Below are 10,995 nucleotides of genomic sequence, written 5' to 3'. Positions count from 1 at the left end.
ATCATGAAGGATATTGATCTATAGTTTTATTTGTTTCTTTGCCTGGCTTTGGCATCGGGGTTATGCTTGCTTTGGGGAATGAGTTTGGCAGCCTTCCACCCTTTTCTGAGTAGAATTGGAAACAGCTCTTCTCTGAATGTTTCATAGAATTTTCCAAGGAAGTAATCTGAACTAGGACTTGTTGTTTGAAGTTTTTCACTATCTGTTCAATTTCATCTCTTGTGAAGGTTCTTTACAAATTCTCTACCTCAGATTGCCTTAGTTTGGGTAGATAGTGCGTGTCTATAAATATTTTTTTTACTTCTGGGTTTTCAAATGTTTTGAAGTTCACAGTATTTTATTATGTTTATTTTCATTTCAATTGGTTCTATTGTGGCATCACCCATTGTATACTCTCTCTCGCCAATTCACAACATACCGTAGTGTCTTCGCTGAGTGCTTCCATGTCTCCTGGTTTCATGAAACATTTTATCCTTCACTAACACTCTTTACTTCTAGCAAAATGTGAGTTTGGTATTTCACTATGACAAAACAAACATTGCTTCAAGAACAGATGGAGCGTGGGCCAATGTGAAAGAACAGATAGCATTTGATTCCTTGAGATCTCTACTGATGAAAGCATTTCCTCCTGTACTTCTGAATTCCCTTTATCACTTGTCACCCATCTCGGATCACTCACCTATGAGATTTTAGAAGGGGTGCAGAGCAAGGAACTTTGTGATTAGCAGCAGTCTTCATTTTAGACTCCCAGAAGGCTATGTGGGCGGAAGTAGGCCAAAATTGAACTGGTGTAAGACAGGTGGGCGCTTCAAAGTGGAGCAAGCCCAGTCTGTGGCTCTCTTCCTCCACACTACCATACAGAGTACCAGAATAACTGTGGGAGGGGCTGGGGGCAGCAGCAACTTAGAAAGGGGGAGCTCAGGGACTCTCCTTGAGACTGTATTTACATAGCAGAGATGAGGACTTTGGTTAAAGGGTATACCCTTTGAGGAGAGCAATTAATAGGGAAGGGTTGTTAATGCCCACAGACATTAGTGGTTGTGTAGCCTCCTCTTCAAGACAGCCCCCACAGCTCACTTCCATGTTATAGCTCTTCTCTGGGTGCCCTCCCTGTCTAATCTCATATTTATCACCCATTGTCAAACTCCTTAGCCGAATCCAGCGCCTCATCCCCTTCCTTTACCACACGCTACTCTCACACTGATGCCAAAGGATGTGGTCATAGCATTAAAAGGTAGTTCCTGGACACCAACTGTAGAGGCTCTCTCAGTGGCTACCTTTCTCCTTCTGAGAAAAGGACTCTTGTGTATCATTCTGCTGTAGTAGTTTATGAACTGGCTGCTAACAAGGGTAGCAGTTCAAAGCCACCAACAGCTCCACAGGAGAAAGATAAGACTTTCTGTTCAAATAAGGAGTTACAGCCTCGGAAACCCACAAAGGCAATTCCACTTCATCCTATAGGGTCACCCTGAATTGAAATTGGTTTGATGGCAGTGAGTGGGTGCATACATCATTATCTGAGTTCCCCCCCCCCAATTTTTTTAACTCTTGCATCTTGATATCTTAATGTAGTTTTGCCCCTGTTGGACTTTCTAATCTACCCTGTGTAATGAACATTTTGTCTACTGTCTGGAAACCCCTCAGGACAAGCCCATGAACACTGAACTCTACAGGTACACAAACTGGACCAACCTAAAGGGAGGACACTCGCTACCTGTCTACCCAGCTCTCCTACTCTGTGTGCCTGAGACTTAGGCTGACTGCCTCTGGCTCTCTTCGTTCTTTCGAGGATAAAATAAGGAACATAATATTGTCCACAAGATGTTTGCGATGAAGAAATGAGGCATTCAATGTGAAATCCTTCTCACAGTGTAAGAAATGTCCATGGATCTCAGTTATTGCAAGGTATTATCACCATCCTGTGGCTAACACTCCTGACACCGTCTTGTCAGCGGACTGGAGAAGGATGGTCTACAAGGACCACCGTTCGGTTGGAGAATGACTTTGTTGGTTCCCACAGGAAGCTCCTCAGAGAAGTACTTAGGGAAAGTAGTGTATTTGGAGTTGATTCTGGAAGCAGGCATGAAGTTAAAGGGAGAGCGGGGTGGAGAAGTCATTGTAAAGTGTTCTATCAGGGTCATTAGGAGAGGCACTGGGGCTTGATCCTTTCCAGGCCTGAGGTAGTTTAATGTGCCAACCTGGCCGATCAACACATGTGGGGTTAATTGAAGGGCGGAGGGATAAATGGCTGAGTGAGCCTTGCCTTTCTAGTTCTCAGGTCTCTTGCTTTCTGATGGTTGGATCAAGGTGTAGCTGCTTCAGTCAGTTCCCTGCTTCAGCTTGCAAGGCTTTCTTCCTGCAAGACATCCCTGAGGAGAAGCCACATGGACCTACCCCGGTGCAGCCCTGGGTGCTGGAGCAGCTGTGTGGAGACCCCTGCCAGCCCTGAGATGCTTACAGGTTCACTGACTCAGCTTTCCTCCTGCAGTCGGCATCATTACGTCTGTTTTGTGAGATGGAGGGGTGCTTTGTGGATTGGTATTGGACATAGGGGTTAATGGGTCAATGTTGGACTGTGGACTTGGGCAGCACTGGGTTGGGATGTTTTCTTGATGTGCACTTACCCTGTATATAAAACTTTCTCTTATACATGAGTTTCTGTGAATTTGTTTCTCTAAAGTACCCAGACTAACACAAGGCCTTTCTGAGAAAACCAGGGGCTTCTTAGTTGGGAAGCTGAAAAATTACTTTTGAACCCTTGTTCTTATTCTTGATTGTTCTTTAGGTTTTTTGTGTCCCTCTGGTACTAGGTGGCAGGATATGTTTATTAGTAAAAGCCCTGCTCTGGAAAGTAGAAGGACATAGGTGTGAGGCAAAATGCCAAGTGTCTTAGGTGAGTCAAAGCTCCTGGGAAAGACTCCTGAGGGATAGCTAAAACCACAGGGGTCCACAGAGCTGTGAAAAGAGAGCAGAAATAACATATGCTGTGCATGTGTGTGTGTGTGTGTGTGTGTGTGTGCGTATGTGTGCTTCAACTTTTTTCTTTTGGTTTGTTTGCTGTATTAGACCCCATGAAAGGCATATATACTCATGGTAAAATTCAAATAACATATAAAGTTGTCAAGGAAAAAGTAAATATAACACAACCCTCAAATCCCACGCTGCCCCTCCCCTACCAATCCCCACCCCCCAGATTTTATTCACACTCTCCAGAAATAGCTTCATTTTACAGGGTTTTTTCTTTCTAAGTTCTAGGCACATACAAGCATAATTACCTATGTTTAGCCTTTTTAAAGGTGCCCGAGTGGTTCAGCATTTGGCTGTTAATATAAAGGCAAGCAGTTTGAATCCACCAGATACTCCACTGGGAAAAAGATGAGTCTGCTTTCGTAAAGATTTCCAGTCTTGTGGCAAGGAGGGTAGAGGATGCTTGGTGAGGCTTGAACAAGGGCAATGTAGCCAAGAGGGATTACTGAAACCCTAATGAAGGCTGAACATGATAGTGGGACAAGAGGAAAGGAAAGGAAATAGAGGAAAAAACTAGAAGGCAAAGGACATTTTAGAGGTCTAAAAACAGGGATGTACATATGTAAACAAATTTATATATAATTATAGGGAAATAGATTTATATACATATATTTATATGGCAAGTATTAAGGTAGTGGATGGACATTAGGCATCTACTCAAGCATTCCCTCAAAGCAAGCACACTTTGTTCTAATAACTGGGCATCCCGAGGTGTTGAAGGGATCAGGTATGGGTTTCAGAGCTGGCCACCGTCAAGGGTTTTATAACAAAGGCACAGAAAACAAAGAAAGCAAAGACTGTGCTCAGGGTTACATGAGCGCTGTGGGCTCTAACTTGCAGGCCCATCGGCTCACAACTCACAGACCCTTGACCAGGCTGCTGTGGTCATGACACCTGCCTTCTCCCCCTCAAACCAAAATGACCAGTTGCTTGCTTAGGGTAGGGTTCAGGGTATCATTCATCTATTCTTTTTTTTTATGTTCCCCTCTTCCTTTTTTTTTTATTTTAACAATTTATTGGGGCTCATACAATTCTTTTCACAGTTCATAATACATCAATTACATACATCAATACATATACATACATCAATTGTATAAAGCACATCTGTATAGTCTTTGCCCTAATCATTTTTTTCTCTTTTCTTCTTTTACATTTTATTTGGGACTCATACAACTCTTATCACAATCCATACATATACATACATCAATTGTATAAAGCACATCCATACATTCCCTGCCCCAATCATTCTCAAGGCATTTGCTCTCCACTTAAGCCCCTTGCATCAGGTCCTCTTTTTTTTTCCCCTCCCTCCCCATTCCCCACTCCCTCATGTGCCCTTGGTAATTTATACATTGTTATTTTGTCATATCTTGCCCTATCCGGAGTCTCCCTTCCCCCCTTCTCTGCTGTCCCTCTCCCAGGGAAGAGGTCACATGTGGATCCTTGTAATCAGTTCCCCCTTTCCAACCCACTCACCCTCCACTCTCCCAGCATCGTCCCTCACACCCTTGGTCCTGAAGGTATCATCCACCCTGGATTCCCTGTACCTCCAGCCCTCATATGTACCAGTGTACAACCTCTGTCCTATCCAGGCCTGCAAGGTAGAATTCGGATCATGGTAGTTGGGGGGAGGAAGCATCTATTCTTGTTGGTCGAATGATACCCTTAAGACAGGAATTGGTTTGTGTGGCCTTGTTCTCAGTACTGTATCAGACTCCTCTTCAGCTTGTCTTCTATACCTCTGCCTATCTACCACTCTGAGTCCAATTTAGCTCTTCCAAGATATGGCCAAGTATTCTGAGAGCTGAGAGAAACATATGTTTCTCTAAATTTATTTAGAAAATTATTTAAGAAAAATATGCACAATAGAAGTTTCTTTTTGTGTCATTGTCAACTGGTTTGGCATCCTTCTCATGTGATGTCTTGTTCTTCTTCTGTAACCCACCTCTTGTGACCTAGTGACCTTCAGCATGCTTCAGAACAGGTCCCGAGGCGAGCCCCTGATTCAGTAAATCTGGGGTAGGGCCTGGGACTATTCATTTTATTTTTAAATTAAATAAAAATATTTTTATGCCTCTGATATTTTGCAGTGGTTTCTTTTCCCTTTTATGGCCTATGAGTGTATCTGTTTATGTTTCTATCCATATATATTTATGTGTCTTTTTTATTTATTGTCCCCCTCCCTCTCTTCTCCTGTCCCTCTCCCCAGGCTCCTATGACCTTTATCGCCTACTACTAATGGGTTGAGATTAAAAAATGGGTTAAAGTTGGTTTTTTTAACCCAGTTTCCTGGAAGACCTGTTCAGACAGAAGTTAACTGCCAATAATAAAAAATAAAATTTAAAAAAAGGAAAACTGCCTTTGAGTAGGTTATAACTCTTGGCAACCCTGTATGTTACAGAGTTGAACTGCTCCATAGAGTTTTCTTGGCTGTCATTTTTATGGAATGCCGCCCTAGTAGTGTAGTGGAATAAGCATTGAGCTACTAATTCTAAAGTTAGCAACTCAAACCCACCAACTACCATTCAGGAGAAAGACGAAGCTGTCTTCTATAAAGATTTACAGTGTCAGCAATCAGAAAGAGTAGCTCTGTTCAGAGATGTTCTGTTCTGTCCTGTGGTGCTGCTATGAGATGAAATAGATTTGATGGCAGTGAGTTTGATTGGTTTGGCTTCAAATCTTTATGAAAACAGAACGTAAGATCTCCACTTCATGGTTGGATGGAATTGAATCTTAAATTCTTTCTGTTGTTTGTTACCATTGGGGCAATTTTCCATTCTATGGGGCAGAATAGAACTTCCCCGTATGGTTTTCTAGGCAGACTTCCAGCCATACAGAAAGAGATCTCTGGGTCTTTCCCCATGGAATGGCTGGGGATGTCCAAACTATCAACCTGAAATTTATCAGCCAAGTATGCAATCATTGCATTCCGAGGATTCTTTTTAGATTAGGATACCAAAGAGCCAATTATAGGTTAACATTTAAGTGCAAAACATTTGTGCCACACAAGGAGAAATCTCCATTCAAGTCTAGTTTGCCCTTAATATAAATGTGTATCCATCTTTCGGGTACCACATGGGAAGGGCAACAGAGTGTCCCTCCATCCCTGCTGCTGTTGAACTCTTGCATCAACCAAAGCATCAGAACATAGCATGGTGCTCAGCCCAACTCCTCAATAGGAGCACCTGGGCAAGGAAGGGAACATCGAACAGGGACTGGGAGGGGGACTGAAGGAGCTCCCATCTAGGAACTCTTCTGTATACTATGTAATAGTTCTGCTTCAACCAGACATCTCAGCCCAAGGAACAGGGAGAAAAGTAGCTTAAGTTTAAGTCCATCTTAAACTTAAAATAAAATTTAAAATAAAATAAAACTGACTTGTAAATTGTAAAGTCTACTTTTTCAACCTTCTGGAACCAAAACAAATGCACAACTTACCACAACCCACAAAATATGTTTTATACTTTCCCTCAAAAAGGATTGATATGTTCTCCTCTTCCCAAACGCTTGCAGATGCCCTCTTCTTTCAAGATCCTCCAATGTCCTAAGACCTTTCCACTATCATGGATCTCCACTGAATTAGATTGTGGTCTTTTCTCTAAAATTGTGAAACAAAGTTACTGCAAGCAATTTATCACCACTCCAAGCGCGCAATAATATCTTTCCTTCCCAAAATTTTTATCCTTCGGGAGAAAGTCAGGGATGCACAATGATCATGCATGTGTTTTATTCTTACCAATTTCTTGTAGTTACTTTTGATTTAGCACCTTAGTGGCCCGGTGGGTTAAGTGTGACCCACCTGCCTCTCTGTTGAAGAAATTAGAGACTTTCTGTTCCCTGAAAGACAACCTCAGACAACCTGTTTAAGATTGCTATGCATCAGAATCAAATCAATAGTAATGAGTTCTGTTCGAGTTTGAAGTTTAAAAAAGAAAAAAAATAGCGTGTCTCTAAGATGGTCAAGGCAGAGATGGAAACAAAGCCTGTCCACAACTAACCTTTGGGAGCCTCAGCGTGGATATAAGAACATTTAGTGTCAAATGCATAATTCTTGGGGTGAGGCCCAGGCACTCTGGCAGGGTTCAGACCCAACCCAAGGATGCATACGGCAGTCAACTACAAAGGAGGGGAAAAGAAAAAAAGAGGATGTGGATGGTGGGGGAATGGCACACCAACCCACCCATAGGCATGGTACTGTGTATGTTTCCACGGGAAAGGGAGAGAGGGACCAGACCTCAACCTGGTATGCCAAGCCTTGAGGGAAACATGCCAGCATGAAGCAACAAACAGGGAGGTCTGTGGGACTGGCCCCAATCCCAGCTAAGTCGAGCCCCTCCCCAGAAGATTGCACTACAGATGACAGCACTGAAGATGCAGCCCAGAGAGAGTGGCAGGCCTGCCCAGACCACACAGTAGCAAACTGAGAGGGAAAGAGAGAGGGAGAGAGTGGACAACATCCTGGCCCAACCAAGCCCTGAGGATGACACTCCTGCTTGGAGTAGCCAAGGCACAGAGAGGACCATTGGACCGACCCCACACAAGACACAGCACCCCCTCACTGACCCACAGTGCTGCAGAGGACAGCACTGGAGACACACTGCAGGAATTGTGCCTGGTCTGACCCCACCACACCGGGCCAAAACTCAAAGGGAGTGCAACAGAGCTGCCAGGAGAGCAAAGCAACAGAGTCCCTGAGGAATCTCGAAAATAGACTTCAGACTTGAAGGGCAGGGCTTGCCACCTCATCAGACCCAATCAGAAAATGTGCATAAGGGTCAGCAGACAGACCTGGAACTATTTACAGGGCCCTTGTTTTCTTCTTCTTAATATAGACTTTTTCATGTCTATCTATTTAAGGTAGGAAAGATAAACAATCCCAAGGAGAAAGTAACAGGACTGACAATATGGGAGTGCAGGGGAGGACAGAGCAGAGTTGGAGGTGGGGGAAAGGGAGTGGGAGCTAACAAACCCAGGGACATGGGAACAAGACATCTAAAATCAATGATGAAGAGGATGTGGAACGACTGGTGGGGTTTGATCAATTGCAATGTGGCCATGAAAAGTTACTGAGAGCCAAACATGATAGTAGGACAGAGAGAAAGTAAAAAGAAATAGAGGAAAGAACTAGGAGGTGAAAGGCATTTACATTTATAGAGGTGTAAATATAGGCTTATATATATGTAAATTTATTCCTACTTAATGATAGGGCTATAGGTTTATGTACATATATTTATACGTTAAATATCAAAGTAGCAGACAGACATTGGGCCTCCCTCAATGCAAGAACACTTTGTTCTACTAATCTGGCATTCTGTGATGCTCACCTTGCTGACACAATCACTGAAATCAAAATGGGTGTATAAGTAAATGTGGGGAAGAAAGCTGATATTGTCCAGCAACTAGAAGAAATAGTGTCTATGGTCTTAAAGGCTTGAAGCTAAACAAGCGGGCAACTAGCAGGGAAGCAACAAAGCCCACAAAGAAGAAGCACACTAGCTTGTGCTGAGGTGTTGATGGGATCAGGTATCAGGCATCAGAAGACCCAAAACAAACAATCATATTGATGAGAATGAGGGGGGTTGGAGTGGAGCCCTACAGCCCACCTGTAGATAATTGGGCATACCCTCACAAAAGAGTCACAAGGAAGGGATGAGCCAGCCAGAATGCAGTATAGCACTGACGAAACACACAACATTGCTCTAGTTCTTTAATGTTTCCTCCCCCTCACTATCATGACCCCCATTCTACCTTACAATTCTAGCTAGACCGGAGCATGTACACTGGTACAGGTAAGAACTCTCAACCCACAGAATCCAGGACAGATAAACCCCCCAGTAACAATAATGGAAGTAGCACTACCATGAGGGCAGTGGGAAGGTAGGGGGAGAAGAGGGAGAAAGAGGGAGCCAATTGCAATGATTGACATATAACACTTCCCCCTTGGGGACGAGCAACAGAAATGTGGGTAAGGAGAGACAGCAGATGATGTAAGCTATGACAATAATAATAACTTATAACTTATCAAGGTCTCAAGGGTGGGAACGGGGAGGAGAGAGGGGAAAAAAGCTGATACCAAGGGCTCAAGTAGAAAGGAAATGTTTTGAAGATGATGGCAACAAATATACAAATGTGCTTGACACAATGGATATATGGATTGTTATAAGAGCTGTAAGAGCCCCCAATAAAATGATTTATAAAAAAGAGCATTTCTTGTCTAGGCTCCAACCATGGGACTAATGTTTTATTTATCGTAGCCTTCTCTTCCCAAATTCCTTATGCCCTTTTTCTTTTTCATTTTCCTCTAGTGTGTATATAATTACATCACATACCAAATACTTTACTCATTTATTCTTAGCCTTCACAAGGTCAGATGGTCTGGGGTCCCATGAGAAGCGGTGAGGCTTTCTACCTGCATGATGATTCACTGTCTCAGAAACCCACAGGGGCAGGTCCACTCTGGTCTAAAAAGCCTCTATGAGGTGAATATTATTTTGCTGACTATAAGTTTGGTTTTTTGGGTCTATGAGCCAAAATGACTAGATGGCAGTGAATTTTTGTTTGTGTGGTGAGATGAGTACATTGCCAGCAGAAGGAGCCCTGGAGGCACTGTTAGATAAGCATTGGACTGCTAACCCCAAGATTGGTGGTTCAAGCTCACCAACCGCTCCTTGGAAGAAAGAGATGGCAGTCTGCTCCATAAAGGTTTACAGATTGAAAACCCTATGTAGGGTCAATGTGAAGCAGACTCAACTCAATTACAGTGGGGTGGAGTATTACCAGCACCAAAAACAGTTCCTGGGTTACACAAATGCTTAAGTATGTAACGCTCAGCTAAAATGTTAGCAGTTCAAATCCGCCCAGAGACACTTAAAAGAACTGACAATCTACTTCTGAAAGGGCACAGGCTTGAATAGCTTGTGGAGCACTGTTCTATGCACAAACGGATCACCATGAATTGGAATCAATTTGATGGTAGCTGCTAAAAACTGAACAGTTCCTGGCACATTTTGCGTGTCTAAAAATAGTTCTTGAATCAATCAATCAATCAATGTTGAGAATGCTGTGGGAAGTCCTATCTGTGTTTGCTTTATACTGTAAATGTTTCCTTAAGTTTCATTGTTTACACATTTCTTTGCTCACCATTTCTTCTTTCATTCTTTTCTTCTGGGTTCAGGGTCTCTATTCTGGCAATATATATTCTTGACGTAGCATTTTAGTGAGGCTATGTTAGCAAAAACAGTCCTTGTTTGTCTGCTCTTTAATAATGGCGTATATTAGGAGAGATTTCTAGGATATCAGCTGTTTTCTTTGAATACTTTGAGATGGAATTCTTGTGTTCCGTCCTCTATTGTTGCCACTGAAAATTGTATTATCAGTCTAACACTACTTAGTATTTATATGGTCTGTCTTCTTTCCTGGGTTTTTTTTAAAAAGATCTTTATTTAGATTATCTTCAGATTCACAATGATAAGCCAGACTAATTGCATTTAATAAACCTGAGGTTTGTGCCTAAAATCAATTCAAGAAAATTCTCAGCTATTACCTCTTCAAATGTTCATTTTTTTCTATTCTCTCTAGCCGCTCTGGGGACTCTCATTCGAGAGCTATTTGGTTTTTCTTCTTAGGGCGTCTCCTGACTTTCCTGGAAGCTTAACTATGCATTTCAAAGATAATTGTTGTATTTAGAGCATTATTTTAGATGTCAGACAGCAGGAAAGTTTTCAGTATATCTAAGCCAGCATTTTGCCAAAAAAGGAAGTCCTTGTTTTCATAAATGAGCAATGAATAAATGAGTTGGCAGTTTCCGTGTTGAGGGATTGGGGTTGCTGTCTGCGGTAGTCTGGGTAGACTAGAGAAATAAATCCACAGAAACTCAAATGTATGTAAGAGAGAGTTTTATATAAAGGGTAAGTGTTCATTATGAAAGCATCCCAACCCAGTTCTGCCCAAGCCCATAAGTCCAACATT

The sequence above is a fragment of the Tenrec ecaudatus genome, chromosome 1, assembly GCF_050624435.1.
Source record: "Tenrec ecaudatus isolate mTenEca1 chromosome 1, mTenEca1.hap1, whole genome shotgun sequence".
Classification (NCBI taxonomy): domain Eukaryota; kingdom Metazoa; phylum Chordata; class Mammalia; order Afrosoricida; family Tenrecidae; genus Tenrec; species Tenrec ecaudatus.
This window is presented reverse-complemented; position numbering follows the sequence as displayed.